General features: G+C 37.4%; 1 protein-coding gene and 1 pseudogene across 1 annotated transcript in view; both read left to right on the forward strand.

Moving 5' to 3' along the window:
• The window catches only part of LOC125779345 (craniofacial development protein 2-like), a 144,164-nt gene that overhangs the window by 41,064 nt on the left and 78,196 nt on the right, over positions 1–24,904 (forward strand). The gene's annotated exons all lie outside the window — the stretch shown is intronic.
• Positions 11,876–13,059, forward strand: LOC125779549 (uncharacterized; annotated as a pseudogene).

Below are 24,904 nucleotides of genomic sequence, written 5' to 3' on the forward strand. Positions count from 1 at the left end.
TTCCATACAAAATAAGCTAATAGCTTAACTTTGTGGTCAAATAAAACACGCCTAATATTACGTAATAAAATATTAAAATACTTAGGTTACCCCGAATATTGGCTCGATCAGGATTATTTTTTTTAAGGAGTACTACGCCAAAGTACTTCAGTCACCACGGATATTGGCTTGACCAGGGTTATTTTTTTAAAGCGCGGGCGAAGGCCGCCACCGCAGAAAAGAGTACTACGCGAAAGTACTTCAGTCACCCCGATATAATATACATTTTATAATATAATCATTAAGTTTAACTTATATGTGTTTCTTAAATATAAATCACATATTATACGGGTGATTTTTTTGAGGTTAGGATTTTCATGCATTAGTATTTGACAGATCACGTGGGATTTCAGACATGGTGTCAAAGAGAAAGATGCTCAGTATGCTTTGACATTTCATCATGAATAGACTTACTAACGAGCAACGCTTGCAAATCATTGAATTTTATTACCAAAATCAGTGTTCGGTTCGAAAATTTTTTATCGACAAATTTTGTTCAGCGATGAGGCTCATTTCTGGTTGAATGGCTACGTAAATAAGCAAAATTGCCGCATTTGGGGTGAAGAGCAACCAGAAGCCGTTCAAGAACTGCCCATGCATCCCGAAAAATGCACTGTTTGGTGTGGTTTGTACGCTGGTGGAATCATTGGACCGTATTTTTTCAAAGATGCTGTTGGACGCAACGTTACGGTGAATGGCGATCGCTATCGTTCGATGCTAACAAACTTTTTGTTGCCAAAAATGGAAGAACTGAACTTGGTTGACATGTGGTTTCAACAAGATGGCGCTACATGCCACACAGCTCGCGATTCTATGGCCATTTTGAGGGAAAACTTCGGACAACAATTCATCTCAAGAAATGGACCCGTAAGTTGGCCACCAAGATCATGCGATTTAACGCCTTTAGACTATTTTTTGTGGGGCTACGTCAAGTCTAAAGTCTACAGAAATAAGCCAGCAACTATTCCAGCTTTGGAAGACAACATTTCCGAAGAAATTCGGGCTATTCCGGCCGAAATGCTCGAAAAAGTTGCCCAAAATTGGACTTTCCGAATGGACCACCTAAGACGCAGCCGCGGTCAACATTTAAATGAAATTATCTTCAAAAAGTAAATGTCATGAACCAATCTAACGTTTCAAATAAAGAACCGATGAGATTTTGCAAATTTTATGCGTTTTTTTTAAAAAAAAGTTATCAAGCTCTTAAAAAATCACCCTATATATGGAAAAAGTGTTAACAACTCAATTATTGCTTGAATAATTTTGAAAGTTTTTTTTTATTATAATTAATATAGAAAGAAGAATCGCGTGAAAATACAAGCAAAGAAAAATCGTTGAAATTCCTACATATTTTGTGTTTAGGATGTGGCAACCTCGTTTTCTTCATAATTGCAAACAATCTAATCTTTTCAACGATGAGTATGCTAAGTTATTTTTAAATTAATGAATTTAGCTAAAATATAAGAAAATAAGAGTGAAATGTAGATGAAATGTTAGCGAAAGATGTTTCCAAAGACATATTTTCTTCTCGTTTTATTTTAATAATTTAACAAAGGGCAATCGCTTCTGACCCAGGTCTCTTTCTAATGGTCCAGACTTCAGAGCCCATCCTACTTATATCGAGAGTTCATTTTTTACGGGAATTCATTTCATATTCGATGTTTTGTTGAAAAATTTGGGAAAATATTCGCGATTTAATTTTATTCTTTGCCCGATCTTTACACAAATAGAGCTCGTAAGTCAAAACGTTGAGTATGCATAACATCAAAAATGTCGAACTTTACGATGAAGATGTGAGTTGCTATGCTTTATAATAAATAAGGGACGATGGGCAGAATTGAATTGTTTTATGAGAAATTTCACTTGCTTAATCTTTTCTAAGTCAACCCCAGTGTTGAAAATCGTATAATTTTCACGTTGATTTCCGCAAGATGGAAGTCTTAAGAGGGGACTAATATGCACAAAGGAAACATTGGAACCATTTATACTCGTACTATCGCAATAAATTGCACTTGGCTCCTAGCAGCACCATTAACAAACACTCATTTTTTTTATAACTATACTCCAAATTATCACAGAAAGCAAATTGACTTACTCCGATGGATTAACGAATTTTGAATAACGTAACATTACTTTTCATTTAAAACTCAATTTCGCCTTTTTTGAAAATAGTTTAATTTGTATTTAAGTCGAATACAAAAGCTATTTCGATTTTTTTAACGCATACACTCTTGAAGAATATTATTAATTTGATTATGGTTATACTCGTAATATATGTAAAAGTATTCGTTTAAATTTTGATAGCTCAGACATTAGTTGATCAATTCGGAACCAATTTGTTTTTGATATACTGATAGGAAATTGGCTTAAAAAAAGATCATATAGATATTCCGATATTTTTTTTTTTGTTGAAACTTAACAAGGTTATGGTTTTGGATCTCATTCTAATTACAACTAGTGACAAATGTAAACTATACGTAACAAGCAATATTTTTCATAATTTATATGGTACAACAATAAAAGCTCTATTAAGAAGATTTTAATATTTATTATTTGCTTAGATGGTCATGAAAAGTTGTTCTTTTCAGTCTGCGTATGTTTGTTATAGTCTCTCCCAGTTGTCAGGTTTCAGCGTTTACGTGATTTTGTAAATTTGTAGCATGTTTCAATGTTGTTTCGTAAATGACTTCCCGAACCTTTTATATATGAAGATCACGATGTAGATCTGAATTTCATATGTACCACGAGGCATTTACAATTTTTCGCAGAACTTTATTTTGCAATCTTTGCACCGCTTCGATGTATAATGGTGCAGCGCCCATAGTTGTATTCCGTATGTCCAAATTGGCTTTAACGTTTGGTTGTAGACTAGGCTTTTTTTGAAGTTTTTAAGGGTGATTTCTTGTCGATTAACCAGTTTATGTTGTTGTATTTTTTGTATACATATGTTCCTTCCATTTTGACTTTGCGTCCAGCGTCAAACCAAGATATTGTCATATATCGTCGTTTTTAGCTCATCGACTCAAATGTATTTACCAAATAAAACCCCAGTTTCATTTCGAAACATTTGGGAGCTATAGAGAAATGTAACAACTTTTTTCGAAAATATTGTAAAATTAAATGAAACAGGTGAATCACAGACAAGAACTGAATTCATTTAACATAGAAGCAAACTACAGCACATACAGATACATGTTACATATTCTACGGTAGATGGCGCTACTAACTTTGAACGTGATATTGTCAATACAAAATAACACCCCCACTTATCGCAATATTCACTGGAAAAATTTATAAAATATCAAATTTATTCTATAGAAACTATGCCAAGAAGCGACATAAACTTATAGTGATTTGTTGTTGTTTTGTTTTTAGTTAAAATATCAGCCGGCATATCAGCTGTTGGCAAATACAGTATTTTAACAATCTTATCTTTTACTAGATCACGACAAAAATTATATTTGATATCAATGTGCTTTGTACGTTTGTGAAAGACTGGATTTGCACACAGTTTCTGTGCACCCTGATTATCATTATATAGGCTGATTGTGTACATTTTATTAGTTATTTCATATTGTAATTCTTTTAGATACAATGCTTCCCTACATGCCTCAGATAAACTACTATACTCTGATTCAGTGCTAAAGAGGGCTACATATTTCTGTTTTTTACATTCCCATAATATTGCACCATTACATAATAAAAAACACATTCCAGTATATGATCTCCTATCTATAGAGTTAGAGGCCCAATCAGCATCTACATATCCTGTTATTTCTGAATTACCGTCTTTACAATATTTTATTCGTTTTAAATACTCAGTACTCTCTCTATTCCCAATGCTCTTTTGTGTGGCAATTATTAAATTGACTTAGAAAACTTATAGAGTAACTAATATAGTTAAGACTGACAGGTACATTAAACTGCCAATTAGTTGTTGATAGGGTATGTGATTATTTACACCTACTTCACCTTTACTTATATTTAGTTTGACGTCCATCGAAGTGTCAACAGTCTTACAATCTTTTAAATTAAATTTACTCAAAAGTTCATCTATGTAAGTTTCCTGACTTAGACTTTATTAAACTTCACATTAATTCTAAGACATATTTAACTTCACCTAAGTCCTTAATGATAAACTTATTAGATAAAAGCTGTTTCAAGTTCTTAGTTTCAATTTTATCATTGGAAAATACAAAGAAATCGTCAACATTGACTGTTACAATGAAGATACATTTGTTAATATATTTTATATACATACATGGCTCAACTTTTGACCTTTTCTTAAGTCCATAAACAGCCTTTTTAAGTTTCAATATCTTTACGTCTAAGTGATTAACTTCTAAACCTAATTTTACAGATAATGCAAATAATAGTCTAAGAGTTGTGTGCCTTACTACAGGTGAAAAAGTTTCTGTATAGTCTACTCCATGTTTTTGGGTGAAACCCTTTGCGACTAGACGAGCACGGTAACGCACTTTGTTTTCACTATCATACTTTTTTCGTAAAACCCACTTGAACTGCACTATAGTACCATTTATTGGAACATCTACTAGTTCCTACGCACTATTTTTCTCAAACGACTGTAACTCATCCTGCACTGCTACTAACCACTGTGCTTTCTCAGGACCATCCAAGGCTTCTTGCAATGATATCTCACCCGTGAACATGTTTTCATCTTCTACATCAGCACCTACAAATCCAAATCTGTCTGGCTTTTGCCTATGCCGAGGACCACTTATTGTGTTGGTATTGTTAAGTATTATAGAGTCTTCACTGTCTATTGTACCAGATTCATAGCTATCTAATGTGCCATCTTCACAAGGTTCATACTGTTCTACACTTTCATCCATATTCAAGCTCTCTGACCGTTCAAGTGAATTTTCCTGAAGTATCAAGTTTTCCTCCACTGGAACCATATTCACCTCATCTGAACCATCTTCCTGTACATTCCGAATACTGTCTGTCTCTATCTTTTCCAATACTATAACATCTTCACTGGTAGTTATAACATTAGACTTCGGGTTGTAAATCCTGTACCCTTTGACATCATTGGAATAGCCGACTAGGATCCATTTTTCAGACTTTCTATCCCACTTGAATCTCTTTTGTTTTGGCGGTAGTACCATGATTGTACTACCAAAAACACGTAAGGAGTTTTATAATTTAATGATGCTGTTACAGTCCTATTCTGAAAGTATACTGCAGTGTGTGCTGCCTCTGCCCAAAATCTTTTCTCAAGACCTGCATTAAACAGTAGACACTTGGCTTTCTCAACAATAGTGCTGTTGAATCGTTCGGAGAGACCATTCTGCTCAGGTGTGTATGGGTTAGTTTTGTGATGTATTATCCCGTTGGACATTAAAAACTCATCAAATTTGCAAAATTCTTTCCCATTGTCACTTCTCAAGATCTTTATGCGGTGATTAAGTTAAGTTAACCTCTGCTTTATACTGTTGAAAGCATTTCAATGGCTCATCTTTGGATTCCAAAAAATATATACATATATGTCATACGACTAAAATCATCTATGAACAGCATGAAGTATCTAGAACCACCTATAGATCGGTTTTCCATCGTGCCACAGAGATGAGTATGCACAATATTTAGCAATTAAGTACTTCTGCTACCTTCTTTGGGGAAAGGTAAGATGCTCTGCTTGCCTTCACAGCAAGTAACACATGATGACTTTGATATATCAGTTTAACTATCAAGTGTTAATCCCTGTACTGCATCTTGCATCTTATTCAAATACTGGCTGTTGACATGTCCTAGACGTCTATGTCAAACTTCACTGGACGCCATCACTGCAGCTGATGAACGACATTCAGGTATGTTTAGTTTATACACCCCGTTGCTGTAGCCACCAGCACTCCATTTTGGTTGAAAATCTGACAACCATAACTATTAAATGAAACTTTTGTTTCCCTTTGATATAAGTTGACTAACAGATAACGGATTTGTAGTCAACTTCGGCACGCATAATACACCTTCTACTGTAATATCATATTCATAGGTGTGCGTCTTTGTCGTAATCTGTACATCTCCAGTACATAATACAGGTACTTTATCTTTATTTGCCACGACAATTTCTTTGACCATAAGCTCCCGAGACATATGTATTTGACAACCATTCTTCGTTCGCGGTAAGATGAACACTCGCCCCGGAGTCTATATACCAATCACTTTTGCAAAATTGACCATTCAAAAACACTGCACTAAACGCATTACTTGTACGTTCGTTTTTATATACAGCTGTGTTCACGAAAATAGTAGTGCCGGTGGCTACTAACTATTTAACAGTCAAATGACATGATAAGAAAAATATTCGATTAGAAAGTTATAAAATACCTATTTTTAATTAATGTATGATATATTTACAGTTTTATCTACCATAAATTTTTTTAAGTTTACATACAGTTATTAAATTAAAATAAAATTGAAAAATTATGCTGTTCAAGAAAATAGTAGTGACTATTAAAAAAGACGATAAAACTAAGAACATGAAAGTAACAGTAAATATTTCATATTTAATATGTTTCCTAAGGTCTAATATTTTGTTGTAAATCCGTTGTTGTTTATAACAGCTAGGCATCGGCGTGGCATGGAATCAATAAGGTCCTTACAACGCTTCACAGAGATTTGAGCCCATGCTTCCTTAAACACTTGCCAAAGCTGTGTGTTTTTCGATGGTTTTGCTATTGCTACACTTCTCTTGACATCGCCTCATAAGTTTTCGATAGGGTTTAGGTGCGAAGATTGTGCTGGCCATGGTATCAAATAGATGTTTTCAGATGCAGACCACTGATTAGCTAGTTTGCTCGTATGTTTAGGATCATTATCCTGCTGAAATGTCCATTTTAACGACATTTTCCAATTAGAATACGGTAGCATTACATCTTTCAATGTATTAATGTACACTGCTTGTTCCATAATGCCACTGATCAAAGAGATTGGACCATCGCCAGCGCATACGACAAACAAGCCCACACCATAGTGTTTAGCCCACCATATTGAACAGTCTTTGTGATGTACCTTGGGTGGTATTCTGTGTTTGGGGGACAACGAACGCACTGCCTGGAGCCTATACCACCAAAAAAAAAACAATTTTTATCTCATCCGTAAATAAAATGTTGTGCTACTTTTGGACGGGCCAATACATATGGTCTTTCGCAATCTTTTATTCTTGCATTGACGTGCTTCTTCGTCAAAAGGGGTACTTTTCTCGGACTCCTTGCATGTAAATTAGCTTCTATTAGCCTTCGGCTAACTGTGACAGCACTGACCAGTAGATTCAATTCATTTTTAATTATTTTTGACGACGCCTAAGGCTTTGCTCTGCTGTATCGCACAATTCGTCGGTCCTCCAGAAATGTAGTCTTGCGCTTACCACCACGAGTTTCCGGCTTAATAACGGGTGATTTTTTTGAGGTTAAGATTTTCATGCATTAGTATTTGACAGATCACGTGGGATTTCAGACATGGTGTCAAAGAGAAAGATGCTCAGTATGCTTTGACATTTCATCATGAATAGACTTACTAACGAGCAACGCTTGCAAATCATTGAATTTTATTACCAAAATCAGTGTTCGGTTCGAAATGTGTTTATCGACAAATTTTGTTCAGCGATGAGGCTCATTTCTGGTTGAATGGCTACGTAAATAAGCAAAATTGCCGCATTTGGGGTGAAGAGCAACCAGAAGCCGTTCAAGAACTGCCCATGCATCCCGAAAAATGCACTGTTTGGTGTGGTTTGTACGCTGGTGGAATCATTGGACCGTATTTTTTCAAAGATGCTGTTGGACGCAACGTTACGGTGAATGGCGATCGCTATCGTTCGATGCTAACAAACTTTTTGTTGCCAAAAATGGAAGAACTGAACTTGGTTGACATGTGGTTTCAACAAGATGGCGCTACATGCCACACAGCTCGCGATTCTATGGCCATTTTGAGGGAAAACTTCGGACAACAATTCATCTCAAGAAATGGACCCGTAAGTTGGCCACCAAGATCATGCGATTTAACGCCTTTAGACTATTTTTTGTGGGGCTACGTCAAGTCTAAAGTCTACAGAAATAAGCCAGCAACTATTCCAGCTTTGGAAGACAACATTTCCGAAGAAATTCGGGCTATTCCGGCCGAAATGCTCGAAAAAGTTGCCCAAAATTGGACTTTCCGAATGGACCACCTAAGACGCAGCCGCGGTCAACATTTAAATGAAATTATCTTCAAAAAGTAAATGTCATGAACCAATCTAACGTTTCAAATAAAGAACCGATGAGATTTTGCAAATTTTATGCGTTTTTTTTTTTAAAAAAGTTATCAAGCTCTTAAAAAATCACCCTTTAGTATGATGAATAGCATTAAATATCATCGGAGCAGTGCATCCAATCATTTCTTCGATTTATTTATATGTTTTGCCCTGATCTCTCAAGTTACCAATTAACTTTCGCTTTTTGATTGAGCAATGCTTTTTTCAAGCCACTAAACAATAAATAAAGAGCTGTTTCAACAAATTTATATCACACAATTACTATATTATTTTAATACACTTTCTGATGTCAGTTAAAATTAAAAATAAAAATTTTTTAAATTTTTTTCAACTATTCCCGTCAAGCACTACTATTTTAATGAACAAGAGATTTTTGGTGCAAATTTTGAAATATATCATAAAGATAGCAAATCAAAATAAAAATAACGGCATTTTGGTGTTTTTTTCTTAACAATATTCTGTTCTACGAAAGTATTGTAGAAATGTTAAATTTGCAAGATAGAACATGTCAGCAATAAGATTGGAGTGTTATATGCTGTCGCACTACTATTTTCGTGAACACAACTGTATATCCGACGAATTTTTCTTCGTAGATGTACACTGAGGGTGGTAATGTCCCGTCTGTTTACATTTGTAGCATGTTATGACTTTTGTTTTTGATTTTGACGTTTGGGCATTGTCTTTGGTCGCAGTGCTAGCAGCATAACGGTTCTTATTGAAACTCGCAAACGCACCACTAGAACTGACAGTGCTTACGCTCCGTCTCGACAGGATAAAATCTATGTCTTACTAACTGTCAAATCTATTGCTATTGCCATTGCCAAATCTGTATGTGAGCATTTGTTATCATAACATAATCATTTGCGCAAAGGCGCAGGGTAGGTAGGTTCGAGCAGATGTAGCGCCTGCTTTGAGCTCTTGAAAAACTTATTTTATCATATTGCGAAATGACGTCGGGTAGGTAGCTGATGTAGCACATGTTTTGAGCTCTTGAACTGTTTAAATCTTTTATGAGAAAAATAAAAAAAAGGATTACGATCCTTTTGTTTACAAATGTATTTCTGGGAAAAATACAATAATAACAAAAGATAAAGATCCCTTTTTTACAAATGTATTTTTGGTAAAAATAAGATAATAAGAAAAGGATGAAGATCCCTTTTTTACAAATGTACTTCTGGAAAAATAAGAATTCATATTTTTGGACTACTTATAATAATTCTGGCATAAATTTTGTATACCAAATTATATATTGTATAAGTTTATTAAAGTTAAGACTTCGCTCATTCCATAATTTTTCTGTAAATTAACAATATTAAACTAAATATTAATTTTTTGAAAAAATGTTATTTTGAACATGTACTTTATTTTTATAACATAACACATTCGTCTTAATATTCGATCTTCTAAATTTCATATTACCGAAATGAAAATGCCGTCGGCATATGTGTAAATGGGATATGTTGCCTCTTCGAAATTTTCATGGAAATGAAAACTGCGCTGTCAAACTGCTGAAGTGACAGCTTATTGCTTACAATATATGGTAAACTAATTAGTTTGCCATATATTGTAAGAAATAAGCAATATGGAGTCTCCACAGGCAATAGGCAGGGAAAACCAGTTAGTAAGACATAGATTTTATCCTGTCGAGACGGCCCGTTATGTCGCCTTCGTTTTCGCTTTCTTCCATGTCCAACAACTTGGTTTTAATGGCGTCTGCTGTCAATGGTATGCCACAATGCTCGATCGCCATGATCATCGGTGAATATTTTTCTATTAATCCCGCTAACAAAAGCGATGCGACCCACTCATCATTAATGTTAAAATCCGTACCACTTAATTTTTTGCTAGTTTCGATAATTTGTGTCACGTACGAAGTCATTGAAACACTATATTCGAGTCGTATTGAATTCAGATTCCACAGTTCATAGATCGTTTGTACACTTTTAATGTGCACGTATAATGACGAATCTATTGTCAAAATTAACTTTGCTCTGGTTTTCGCGTCACTTGCTGCTCCTATTTCTGCTGGTATAGTCTCTAAGGCTGAACCCACACCGGGTTAGTCAAAACAGTTTTTCTTGTCTCATGCGCAACTGCCCATAGCTTCATATGTGACAACCCACACCGAACAAGACGAAGCGAAAACGCATGTTCGTGCTTTGACTTGTTTGAAGAGATGTTGTCGAACTACTTATGTACATACGCCAACGCACACCAAATGCGACAAAACCGTCTTTGTTGCCGATCAACACATGCTGAGCTACGACGCAACCCACACCGAATGGAACCGAATGGAATGGAACAAGACACGACAGAAAAACACGTTTCGTTGCTTATAGCTGAACCGTTGATTTTCATAGTCAAAATTACGCATTTTTTTGTGCTTTTATTCGGCATACACTTTGTTAAAAGGAACACTGGCGAGTTCAATATATAATTATAAAAATAAAGATCACACAAATAAGTTAATAACAGAAAAACTATGGGACGAAATAGCTACAGAAATGAATAGTGACGGCAAGTTTAGTTTATTTTATTTATACCATTTGTACATACATGCGTAATGTTGATAAGTATTTAAAAATATAGTGAAAATCAATTGTAGATATACAGTACAAAACTAAGCAAAATTAGATAGCGTACTTATTTTGCCAAAAAACTGATCCAGTGGTAGAGTTAAAATATGATAGAAACTGGTCACGTATGTAACGCGCACCATTTGATGGCTTTGTGTTTTCAATATTTTGATTTGTAGCCTCTTGGACTATATATTCCATAGCATCGAGTTCACTATATATTTCGTGAAGCAAATGTTCTCGCTCCCAAATCATATTATGTAAAGCACAAGCAGCTAATATAATAGTTTCCACTTTATACAACAGAATTTCTGTATGAAAAATTCGAAACTTGTTTGCAAGCATACCAAATGCGCATTCCACTACTCGTCTTGCTTTTGATAAACGGTAATTGTATATTCTTCGCTCATTTGTCAAGTTCCTTCGAGCAAACGGTCTTAGAACATTCGTATGTAGTGGATTGCCTTCATCGGCGACAAAAACAAAAGCTTTTTTGGACATAGCTTTTGGTTTACCACATAATTGTTTTTGAATAAGTTTTTTCCAGAATTAGAGTGTTTGAAAACACCACTATCGCAATTTCGCCCAAAGTCGCCAACATCAACACAAATGAACTGCCCATACGCATCAACTACAGCTTGTAAATGTATTGAATGAAATTTTTTATAATTAAAATAATCTGATCCTGCTTTTGGAGGGCACTGTATTCTTATGTGTTTTCCATCTATAGCTCCTGCACAATTAGGAAAGTTCCACATTTTTTCAAACGCATCCGCTATAGAAAGCCATTTCGCAACATGGGGTTTTGGAAGGTAAATCGGTGATAATATTTCCCAGACAGCTTTGCAGGTTTCCATTACAATGTTTTCAATTGTAGAAGCCTCACATCGAAGAAAATACGAAAGCGACTTAAATGATTCCCTAGTTGCCAAATGCCTGAAATTATAATATAATTATATAAAATATTATTTAAAAATTCCAAATTTTATATCTTGCAGTAGCAACATGTAAAAATAAATGGACAAATTTACGGAACTCATATTCGAGGTATTTGAGGGAAGAAAAAAACATACCATCTGGATCGAGTGGTAAGCAGAACCGGAAGTGGTACTTGGCTGATGCAATGTGTTTTTTAAAGGAATTTGTACATCAGCATCGTGAAATGAGCAGTAATTTACCTATAAATAGCCCTGATGTCGAAGAAAGAAAAAAACTACCGACATGTCGCAAAATGATTTTACCGATGCAGTAAGTACTGACAAAAGCAGTCCAATACCTGCGAAAAAGAGTAAGATGTCTATATCTGAGATGATAGCAGGACCAATGATTGAGTTCCTAAACTCCAAAACGAAGGAGAAACCATAAGAAAATGAATTATTTTTTAAAAGTTTGCTGTCTGATTATGAAAAACTCTCCAGCAAAAGGCAAAGATTATGAAAAACTCTCCAACAAAAGGCAAAGAATCTATTTCAAGAAGAAGAGAAAAATGAATATTTAAGTAGTTCAACGTCATCATCGGTCATGGGATTATCTAATATAGTATATGAATAAAAATAATTATTTGTGTAATTAATAATTTATATTTTCATATTGATCATTGTAAAATTTTACCAAAGAAGGGATTTTGAATTAAAAATACATTGATTTTAAGTTTAAAAAGCTATTTGTTTTTACTTACCGTAGTGTTATAATTAATCTTTCCGCAGGAGTTATGCTTTTACGGTAGTTCGTATTTTATTTACAAATTAAATTTTTTATTAAAGAGAGCAAATAATCGAATGTTGATACCTGCATCCTTGTAAAATTTCGAAATTTTCACGGATGCATTCTCAGTTCAGAAATCAGATTTCTATTAACATTTTCAGAATCGCGCTTCTGATTGTACGGATGCACCCACCATTCTCTTTTATTTTTTTCACTTCATTCACAAAATTCAAATACTGAAAATAGGACTGGCAGAATTTCATCGGCCGAATCCGACGACATCTTTGCAAGAACTGATTCGTTTTCTTCTTTTTTCGTTTTATTTCAATGCACACCAAGCGAGACAAAAAGACAAAATGTCGCATTGTGCTTCGCTTGGTGTGGGTTAGAGCAGAAGATGTTTTTGTGTTTTATTAGTCAAAGACGTTTTTGACTAATCCAGTGTGGGCCCAGCCTAACTTGATACAATCAGACATTCCTTCCAGCACTAAGAAATTCTAAGCCGCGAAAGCCCACTCACTGTAATTTTCACGCCCTTTCAGTTTAGGCACACTGACAAATAGTTCGTCGTCATTTTCACAGCCACAGTGTTAATTACTTTTTTTTCAATACGTATGCCAAGTCTATTTCTGCTAAGAATGTCTAAGAAAAATTACGAGAAAAACTAATTAATGTCTGGGCCCATAACCTAAAATTAAATGAAACACGTGAATCACAGACAAGAACTGAATTAATTTATTATAGAAGCAAACTACAGCACATATAGATACATGTTACATATTCTACGGTAGATGGCGTGAACGTGATATCGCCGATACAAAATAACATATTGAAATCATATTTTTTGATAGTGATTAAGATACAAAATTATTGTTATATACATTTTTTTGCAATTTTGTAATAAAGTAATACAGAGTCGACCAGGTACAACAGCTTTTTTTGAAACATTTAGGAGCTACACTCGTAGATATATGACAATTTTTTTCGAAAATATTGAAATCGTAATTTTTGATAGTTCTCCTTCTTCTTCTTTATTGCCGCAGAGCCGAGTTAACAACAGGGCGCAAGTCGTTTCTTCTTTTCGCTATGTGGTGCCAATTGGGGATTCCAATCGAAGCCAGGCCTTTATTCACCTGGTCTTTCCAACGAAGTGGAGGTCTTCCTCTGCTTACCCCGACAGGTACTGCATCGAATATTTTCAGAGGTGGAGTGTTTTCTTTCAATCGGACAACATGACCTAGCCAGCGTAGCCGCTGTCTTTTAATTCGCAGAACTATGTCAATGCCGTCGTATATCTCATACAGCTCATCGTTCCATTGAATGCGATATTCGCCGTAGCTAACGCGCAAAGAACCATACATATTTCGCAGAATCTTTCTCTCGAAATCTCGTAACGTTGACTCATCAGATGTTGGCATCGTCCATGCCACTGCACCATATAGCAGGACGATAATAATTCGTGACTTACAGAGTTTGTGTTTTGTTCGTTGAGAGAGGACTTAACTTCTGAATTGCTTACTCAGTCCGAAGTACCACCTGTTTGCAACAGTTATTCTGCGTTGGATTTCCAGACGAAATTATCTACGACTTCAACGACTTGATGACAGGAAACTTTTGGTCTTGCCCTCGTTCACCACAAGACTTATTTACTTTGCTTCCTTATCCAGTCTGCAGAAAGCAGAACTAACGCGCTGGTGTTGAGGCCAATGATGTCAGTATCATCGGCGTACGCCACCAGCTGTACACTCTAATAGAAGATTTTACCTGCTTGATTAAATTCTGCAGTTCAAACTATTTTTTCCAGCAGCAGATTGAAGAAGTCCCACAATAGGAAGTCGCCTAGTTTGAAACCTCGTTTGGTATCGAATGGCTCGGAAAGGTCATTCCCGATCCTGACGGAGCTGTTGTATTGCTCAATGCAGCTTACAAAGCCATATTAGTTATTCGGGGATACTAAATTCAGACATCGCGGCATAAAGGCAGCTCCTCGTCGTGCGGTCAAAAGCAGTTTTAAGAAGGGTTGGCGTACCTCAGGGCAGCGTGCTAAGCCCAATTCTGTATATAATATATACAGCAGACATTTTAACAGCTATTAACTTATTGACATCCAGTTTCGCGGATGACACAGGGGAAGGATTTAGTATACCATCCCAGGATATCAAGGATAAAAAGGATATGGTCGGATAGAGGAGATTATCCTGATCAAGGATATATATGGTTATAGCCGCAGGAATCTTATAGTTTCCGAGCTATATGTCGATATATAAAATTAATTTTGCACTTATATTTTTCAATTTTATATACACTAACACATCACTTATTCATTTGCACACATTTATTTTATATACTATAGTGCAAAAATTGCTTTTAATATATATTTCAATTATTGTTGAATTATTATTATTTTAGAATAACAAATGAATTACAAACTACAAATTACAAATGAATTGTCAACTGTCATGGTCGGGCAATGGAACGTCTGCTAGATCGTCATCGATTGGGGAATCGGGTTCGCCTTCTCCTGGCGTTATGCTTTCCCTGCCATTCAGCAGACTGGAGAAGTGTTCCCTCCATAATTTTAGTATGCTCTGGGCATCGGTTACTAGATCACCTCTTTGGGTTCAACAAGAGTATGCCCCGGTCTTAAAATTGTTTGCTAGTTGCCGCATTTTTTCGAGCAATACCCTCGTCGGCCAGCGTGTCTAGCTCTTCATACTCACGCCTTTCCGCCTCTTTCTTTTTTTGTCGGCAAAAGCTTTTTCTCGAAACCAATGGTTTCGGTTGCAGCTGTACGTATGGAGCTTGAAATGCCGTCCCACAATTCCCTTATACCGAGTTTTTGGCGAGTGCTCTCAGAGAGCAGGAGCGTAAGTCAAGTAGAAAATTGCTCAGCTGTCTGTTGTGAATGCAGCTTCTTGACTTCGAACCTACCATGTGTTTGTTTGCATCAGGCTTTAGCCGGACAGAGGCGCATGAGTATCTTAGCTTCCACAAGATAGTGGTCTGATTCGATGCTAGGACCTCGTTTAAAATACTGGAGATGTGTACCGTCGGGGCGAGGGCGCAAATCAGCGAGATTTTGAAAAACTTCGCATTTGTGGTTCGTTTTATGGCCACTCGTGGAAATGACACAAGGACCTACTTGTCTCAGACCACAACCCTGCGAAGGAGATGTTTCGCCTTCTTACTTTGGCTACCCAGTGGGTTCATACGTAAAATAATTGTTTCTGGCCACTCCCAAGTGAATGGCTATAATAGAACTTTCCTCACTTGCGTCAACTTCAACACATGTCTCCATCCTCCATTCGGTAGCTATTAAGATATAAACATATTATTATTCACATTATTTTAGGATTTTTTAAATACAGAACCGGCCCGAGACTATTTAGCGCCTTAGTCACATTTTAAAACAAAATGTATAACTTTTGATAATTATTAAGGTAATTTTATTAAAAAAAAAATCACTAATATTCTAAAGGCTTAACGTATATCATTATTAGGGTTTTATTATTTTTGATTTATATTATGACAAAAAAGATGTTGGGGCCAAAACTTATGTACTGGGCGTAAGAAAACGCTTTTGCGACCACACAAACCGTTGTGAACTCCGTAACATCAAGTAAACCAAAATGTCACCGACAACTAAATGCAGATTCATAAATGTTTTTTGAAGCGTTTAGTTTGTTTTTATCTAAATGAGATGAGGGAACATTATCATAAACTCTCCGTTTTCCAGCTGTCGGTAGGTATCAAGCAGTGGCGTAGTTACCTAGGGTCCGGCGGGGCAGTGCGCGGGGGCCCTCGAATCCTTGCCAGAAATCTCATCAAACTGAACTTTTGGAAATTTCTCCAATTTTCAAACTAAAAATGACAGGTTATAACTCAGTTGAGAGAAATTCAAAAGTTATGCCTACGGACTTCCTTTTGTCGGTTGGCAGTGATTAAATTAATGATGTTAATGATTATGACAATAAACTTTTCTGTACTGGTTAATACAGCGGTTCAATTTCATTTGTATTTACCACTCATATTGATGTCCGTTAAGTCAATAAATCGTGTCAAATCAACAGACTTCGGCTACAACTCATTGCATAATAGGGTGGTTCGATTCCGGAATTTTTTCGATTCGGTATTTCTAATAGTGCGGAAAAGTTGCCTTAGTACTTCCTGATTCCAATGCAACTTTTTGTTTTGAGATCGGATTGCATCTTCAACCCGAACCTCGGCCTTGAAATTTCGGAAATTCGCCTAAAATCGTGAAATTGTCTACCTAGCACCTGAAATACGCATCTCATGGCAAAATGTATAAAACAAAAGTTATTTGTCACGTCATTTGCTACCGAAATGGTATATGTGATCATGGCCGTAGGACGAACCGTTCCCGAGATACGAGCGAAAAGGCGGCGCGCCACAGCGCAAGGTGAAAATCGGCTTGCGGCCACACTTCTTGACGTTGATTTCGCCGAGTGCTATCACTCACATTCATTCACCTACGCCAAAGGACACGTTCGGATAGGTCTCCACACAAATATTTTTTCATCGAGTTCCTTCACTCTTGTCGGTGATTTCGCCGAGTTCTATCACTTACATTCATTTCCCTGCGCCATACGACACGTTCGGACTGGTCTCCACATAAATATTTTTTCATCGAGTTCCTTCACTCTTGTCGTTGATTTCGCCAGGTGTTATCACTTATATTCTCTCAACAAAACACAGAACTCAAAATGTCTGTATCTAAATTTAAATTTAGACAGAAATGTCCTGTGTTTGGCATATATCCGTACAATCTCTCTGAGTCCCAGTTACCTACTTACCAGGATGTTCTTTTGTGTTATCAGTTTGAAAGATTTGGTATAGGGCGACTCCGAGGCGACAACTATGAACCTAGGAGTAAAGAGGTTACAGAAATAGTTGCAAAAAAGGTTGAAAATACTTTCAAAAAGTCATCTATTCCGATAGTTTCACACACCAGAGTTGTACAAATGCTCACCACATACCATAAGAAATTTCTGACTCTTAAAAAAATGTTTTTAAGGAACCCAATAGGTTTGAGCTCTAAAAGAGACGACTTTGTCACTGACAAATGCAAGATTAGTCGGGCAAAAAAAAGTGTTGGTGTTAAGCTCCAGAACACCGAAAGTATTGACTCCGTATATGGGCTGTATTTTGACGGCCGCAAAGACAATACACTTACACAAGTCAGCGAAGGTGAAAAGTACTACCGCGACACTGTCAAAGAGGAACATATTTCTCTTATAGCGGAACCTGGTTGTCATTACTTTGGCCACGTCACTTCTCCTTCCGGGTCAGCTGAGGATGAGACGCAAGCTAATATGGCAACATTTACAAGACAATTCAGTTGATGTGGAACATCTAGAAGTTGTCGGTGCTGATGGCACCAACACGAACACAGGTTGGAAAGGTGGAATCATTCGAAAACTAGAAGAAAGAATAGGTAGGCCATTACAGTGGGTTGTTTGTCTTCTACATTTCAACGAACTTCCATTTTGTGCTCTTTTCGAACACATAGATGGTGTCTCAAAGAGTCCAAATACATTCTCTGGCGACATAGGTAAACTGCTCCCTTATTGTGAGAAGTTGCCTGTTGTCAAATTTGAAAGTTTTCCGTCCTGCCAATTACCTTCTGAGGTTATTAATCCGACCCAACTTAGCACAGACCAAGCTTATCTCTATAAAATATCAGAAGCTGTTATTTCCGGTCAATGTTCCTCAGATTTAGCGTCGATGCATCCAGGTAACATGTGCAAATCTCGCTGGCTCACCTGTGCAAATAGAATTCTGAGATTATACATTTCTACTGACAAACCAACAAAGGAAATAAAGATTTTGGTCAAGTACATACTTACAGTTTACTCACCTTTGTGGTTCTCAATAATATTCAACAGGTCAATTAAAGATGGCTCGCGCCATCTCTATGCTGCAATTCAAAGGTCGAGATACTTATCTGCTAAACTGCGCAAGGTTGTCGATTCATCCATTCAACAGAATGCTTTCTTTGCTCTTCCAGAAAACATTCTCCTTAGTATGATGACTGACGAACGGATAGAAGTCAGAAAGTTGGCCCTTGACCGTCTTCTGGCAGCCAGAGAAGCAGAGTCTGACACCATAAATGGAAGAGTTAGATGTATTAAAGTGCCAAAGCTGAATTTCAAAGCTAATACTTATTACGATATGATTAACTGGAAGACTATTACCTTGACTGTTCCACCAGTTCTTTGTTCAGTTTCTAACGAAGAACTCATAAAAGGGCTGTCGGGAGATACTGCAGAGGTATGGAAATTTAGTGAATTCCCCTCTCACACCGTGGCAGTCGAGAGAATCGTCAAACTGGTGACAGAGGCATCTTCTAAAGTTATTGGCCCCCAATCTCGTGATCTTTTTATACGCTCTACACTGAAATCTAGGCAACAAGTGCCAAAGTTTAGTACAAAATCTGATTTTATCAATAAATTTGACACAGATTCAGACTAAAACAAGCCTGACATATGGTTGGTTGGTTGGGTTGGGCTTGGGAGGAACCCGAAGAGCAGCTACCTCCACGCGGTGGGTTCTGGGTGACCAATACAGGTTAGCTGAGAGCTGCAACAATTTTGACCTTGCGCTGTGGCGCGCCGCCTTTTCGCTCGTATCTCGGGAACGGTTCGTCCTACGACCATGATCACATATACCATTTCGGTAGCAAATGACGTGACAAATAACTTTTGTTTTATACATTTTGCCATGAGATGCGTATTTCAGGTGCTAGGTAGACAATTTCACGATTTTAGGCGAATTTCCGAAATTTCAAGGCCGAGGTTCGGGTTGAAGATGCAATCCGATCTCAAAACAAAAAGTTGCATTGGAATCAGGAAGTACTAAGGCAACTTTTCCGCACTATTAGAAATACCGAATCGAAAAAATTCCGGAATCGACCCACCCTAGTCATCACCTCTCCAGAATAATATCGGATACTGTAATGCATTATAACTACGGTGTAGCTCGGAAACACGCTGAAGTTGTTCGTTTCTACGGTGCAGTACAATATCTCGCGGTTCAAACTGTTCACCAACAATGACGATTACCAACTCATCGATTGTTGGTGCGTTGAATCGTCTGGCATGCTGCCCCATCGGCATTTTGTCTGCTCTGATGACGATTCGATGGTTATCAGACGGCATGCGGTCCAATGCGATTTTGAACAATCGAATCAATTCAGGAAAAAACAATCAACATGCGATGTCAGTGTTTTTTTTTTATTAATTGTAAACATCTGCCAGTTGTTTCTGTTTATTAGTAAAAGGCATTTGACAGGACTGCCAATCTATCGGCAAAACATTATTTCAGGAGAATTTGTATAGGCGGGATGTATCATTTTTTTTTTTGCAAAACGTGCAATGATACACCCATTAAATTTCTTATGTGCACCCTCCAAACGGACCTCAATCACCCCTGAAAATTTCATTGAAATCGGGCAAGCCGTCTAGGCAGGAAGTTTTGCCACTTAATTTTATATATACAGATTTCTGAATAATATAGTTGCTTTAATTTTTATAAAAATATTGGTGTTAGAAAATCAAAAAATATACTTTCTCTATTTGGAAATCGGTCATCACCTGCTAATTAATCAAAATGGGTATCAATACGATATTTCCTTGCAGTCTAGTCTCACTGGCTTTGCCGGTTCTTTGAATAATTCAAAATAATTTCTATAAATTTGTGACTTTGCTTTGGGCTTTGCTAAAACTTTACTTGCCTCGCCCAAATTGAAGGTCGCATTTTTATAAAGTTTTGGCTGCATAATTGACGTTGTTCAATACACTGTGCAAGAATTCGCAAAGCTACACGAACTAGAAATTTAGCATTTTTGCTTTAATACTCTCTGTTTCACTACGCTCATTTTTATTAGGACTCTGTAGAACTACATATTTCAAAATAACGAAGTTGATTTGCGCTTTTTCACGATATTTATACAATAGGGTGGGTCGATTCCGGAATTTTTTCGATTCGGTATTTCTAATAGTGCGGAAAAGTTGCCTTAGTACTTCCTGATTCCAATGCAACTTTTTGTTTTGAGATCGGATTGCATCTTCAACCCGAACCTCGGCCTTGAAATTTCGGAAATTCGCCTAAAATCGTGAAATTGTCTACCTAGCACCTGAAATACGCATCTCATGGCAAAATGTATAAAACAAAAGTTATTTGTCACGTCATTTGCTACCGAAATGGTGTATGTGATCATGGTCGTAGGACGAACCGTTCCCGAGATACGAGCGAAAAGGCGGCGCGCCACAGCGCAAGGTCAAAATTGTTGCAGCTCTCAGCTAACCTGTATTGGTCACCCAGAACCCACCGCGTGGAGGTAGCTGCTCTTCGGGTTCCTCCCAAGCCCAACCCAACCAACCAACCATATGTCAGGCTTGTTTTAGTCTGAATCTGTGTCAAATTTATTGATAAAATCAGATTTTGTACTAAACTTTGGCACTTGTTGCCTAGATTTCAGTGTAGAGCGTATAAAAAGATCACGAGATTGGGGGCCAATAACTTTAGAAGATGCCTCTGTCACCAGTTTGACGATTCTCTCGACTGCCACGGTGTGAGAGGGGAATTCACTAAATTTCCATACCTCTGCAGTATCTCCCGACAGCCCTTTTATGAGTTCTTCGTTAGAAACTGAACAAAGAACTGGTGGAACAGTCAAGGTAATAGTCTTCCAGTTAATCATATCGTAATAAGTATTAGCTTTGAAATTCAGCTTTGGCACTTTAATACATCTAACTCTTCCATTTATGGTGTCAGACTCTGCTTCTCTGGCTGCCAGAAGACGGTCAAGGGCCAACTTTCTGACTTCTATCCGTTCGTCAGTCATCATACTAAGGAGAATGTTTTCTGGAAGAGCAAAGAAAGCATTCTGTTGAATGGATGAATCGACAACCTTGCGCAGTTTAGCAGATAAGTATCTCGACCTTTGAATTGCAGCATAGAGATGGCGCGAGCCATCTTTAATTGACCTGTTGAATATTATTGAGAACCACAAAGGTGAGTAAACTGTAAGTATGTACTTGACCAAAATCTTTATTTCCTTTGTTGGTTTGTCAGTAGAAATGTATAATCTCAGAATTCTATTTGCACAGGTGAGCCAGCGAGATTTGCACATGTTACCTGGATGCATCGACGCTAAATCTGAGGAACATTGACCGGAAATAACAGCTTCTGATATTTTATAGAGATAAGCTTGGTCTGTGCTAAGTTGGGTCGGATTAATAACCTCAGAAGGTAATTGGCAGGACGGAAAACTTTCAAATTTGACAACAGGCAACTTCTCACAATAAGGGAGCAGTTTACCTATGTCGCCAGAGAATGTATTTGGACTCTTTGAGACACCATCTATGTGTTCGAAAAGAGCACAAAATGGAAGTTCGTTGAAATGTAGAAGACAAACAACCCACTGTAATGGCCTACCTATTCTTTCTTCTAGTTTTCGAATGATTCCACCTTTCCAACCTGTGTTCGTGTTGGTGCCATCAGCACCGACAACTTCTAGATGTTCCACATCAACTGAATTGTCTTGTAAATGTTGCCATATTAGCTTGCGTCTCATCCTCAGCTGACCCGGAAGGAGAAGTGACGTGGCCAAAGTAATGACAACCAGGTTCCGCTATAAGAGAAATATGTTCCTCTTTGACAGTGTCGCGGTAGTACTTTTCACCTTCGCTGACTTGTGTAAGTGTATTGTCTTTGCGGCCGTCAAAATACAGCCCATATACGGAGTCAATACTTTCGGTGTTCTGGAGCTTAACACCAACACTTTTTTTTGCCCGACTAATCTTGCATTTGTCAGTGACAAAGTCGTCTCTTTTAGAGCTCAAACCTATTGGGTTCCTTAAAAACATTTTTTTAAGAGTCAGAAATTTCTTATGGTATGTGGTGAGCATTTGTACAACTCTGGTGTGTGAAACTATCGGAATAGATGACTTTTTGAAAGTATTTTCAACCTTTTTTGCAACTATTTCTGTAACCTCTTTACTCCTAGGTTCATAGTTGTCGCCTCGGAGTCGCCCTATACCAAATCTTTCAAACTGATAACACAAAAGAACATCCTGGTAAGTAGGTAACTGGGACTCAGAGAGATTGTACGGATATATGCCAAACACAGGACATTTCTGTCTAAATTTAAATTTAGATACAGACATTTTGAGTTCTGTGTTTTGTTGAGAGAATATAAGTGATAACACCTGGCGAAATCAACGACAAGAGTGAAGGAACTCGATGAAAAAATATTTATGTGGAGACCAGTCCGAACGTGTCGTATGGCGCAGGGAAATGAATGTAAGTGATAGAACTCGGCGAAATCACCGACAAGAGTGAAGGAACTCGATGAAAAAATATTTGTGTGGAGACCTATCCGAACGTGTCCTTTGGCGTAGGTGAATGAATGTGAGTGATAGCACTCGGCGAAATCAACGTCAAGAAGTGTGGCCGCAAGCCGATTTTCACCTTGCGCTGTGGCGCGCCGCCTTTTCGCTCGTATCTCGGGAACGGTTCGTCCTACGGCCATGATCACATATACCATTTCGGTAGCAAATGACGTGACAAATAACTTTTGTTTTATACATTTTGCCATGAGATGCGTATTTCAGGTGCTAGGTAGACAATTTCACGATTTTAGGCGAATTTCCGAAATTTCAAGGCCGAGGTTCGGGTTGAAGATGCAATCCGATCTCAAAACAAAAAGTTGCATTGGAATCAGGAAGTACTAAGGCAACTTTTCCGCACTATTAGAAATACCGAATCGAAAAAATTCCGGAATCGACCCACCCTATTATGCAATGAGTTGTAGCCGAAGTCTGTTGATTTGACACGATTTATTGACTTAACGGACATCAATATGAGTGGTAAATACAAATGAAATTGAACCGCTGTATTAACCAGTACAGAAAAGTTTATTGTCATAATCATTAACATCATTAATTTAATCACTGCCAACCGACAAAAGGAAGTCCGTAGGCATAACTTTTGAATTTCTCTCAACTGAGTTATAACCTGTCATTTTTAGTTTGAAAATTGGAGAAATTTCCAAAAGTTCAGTTTGATGAGATTTCTGGCAAGGATTCGAGGGCCCCCGCGCACTGCCCCGCCGGACCCTAGGTAACTACGCCACTGCTTGATACCTACCGACAGCTGGAAAACGGAGAGTTTATGATAATGTTCCCTCATCTCATTTAGATAAAAACAAACTAAACGCTTCAAAAAACATTTATGAATCTGCATTTAGTTGTCGGTGACATTTTGGTTTACTTGATGTTACGGAGTTCACAACGGTTTGTGTGGTCGCAAAAGCGTTTTCTTACGCCCAGTACATAAGTTTTGGCCCCAACATCTTTTTTGTCATAATATAAATCAAAAATAATAAAACCCTAATAATGATATACGTTAAGCCTTTAGAATATTAGTGATTTTTTTTTTAATAAAATTACCTTAATAATTATCAAAAGTTATACATTTTGTTTTAAAATGTGACTAAGGCGCTAAATAGTCTCGGGCCGGTTCTGTATTTAAAAAATCCTAAAATAATGTGAATAATAATATGTTTATATCTTAATAGCTACCGAATGGAGGATGGAGACATGTGTTGAAGTTGACGCAAGTGAGGAAAGTTCTATTATAGCCATTCACTTGGGAGTGGCCAGAAACAATTATTTTACGTATGAACCCACTGGGTAGCCAAAGTAAGAAGGCGAAACATCTCCTTCGCAGGGTTGTGGTCTGAGACAAGTAGGTCCTTGTGTCATTTCCACGAGTGGCCATAAAACGAACCACAAATGCGAAGTTTTTCAAAATCTCGCTGATTTGCGCCCTCGCCCCGACGGTACACATCTCCAGTATTTTAAACGAGGTCCTAGCATCGAATCAGACCACTATCTTGTGGAAGCTAAGATACTCATGCGCCTCTGTCCGGCTAAAGCCTGATGCAAACAAACACATGGAAGGTTCGAATTCAAGAAGCTGCATTCACAACAGACAGCTGAGCAATTTTCTACTTGACTTACGCTCCTGCTCTCTGAGAGCACTCGCCAAAAACTCGGTATAAGGGAATTGTGGGACGGCATTTCAAGCTCCATACGTACAGCTGCAACCGAAACCATTGGTTTCGAGAAAAAGCTTTTGCCGACAAAAAAAGAAAGAGGCGGAAAGGCGTGAGTATGAAGAGCTAGACACGCTGGCCGACGAGGGTATTGCTCGAAAAAATGCGGCAACTAGCAAACAATTTTAAGACCGGGGCATACTCTTGTTGAACCCAAAGAGGTGATCTAGT

This window comes from Bactrocera dorsalis, chromosome 6, assembly GCF_023373825.1.
Source record: "Bactrocera dorsalis isolate Fly_Bdor chromosome 6, ASM2337382v1, whole genome shotgun sequence".
Classification (NCBI taxonomy): Eukaryota; Metazoa; Arthropoda; class Insecta; order Diptera; family Tephritidae; genus Bactrocera; species Bactrocera dorsalis.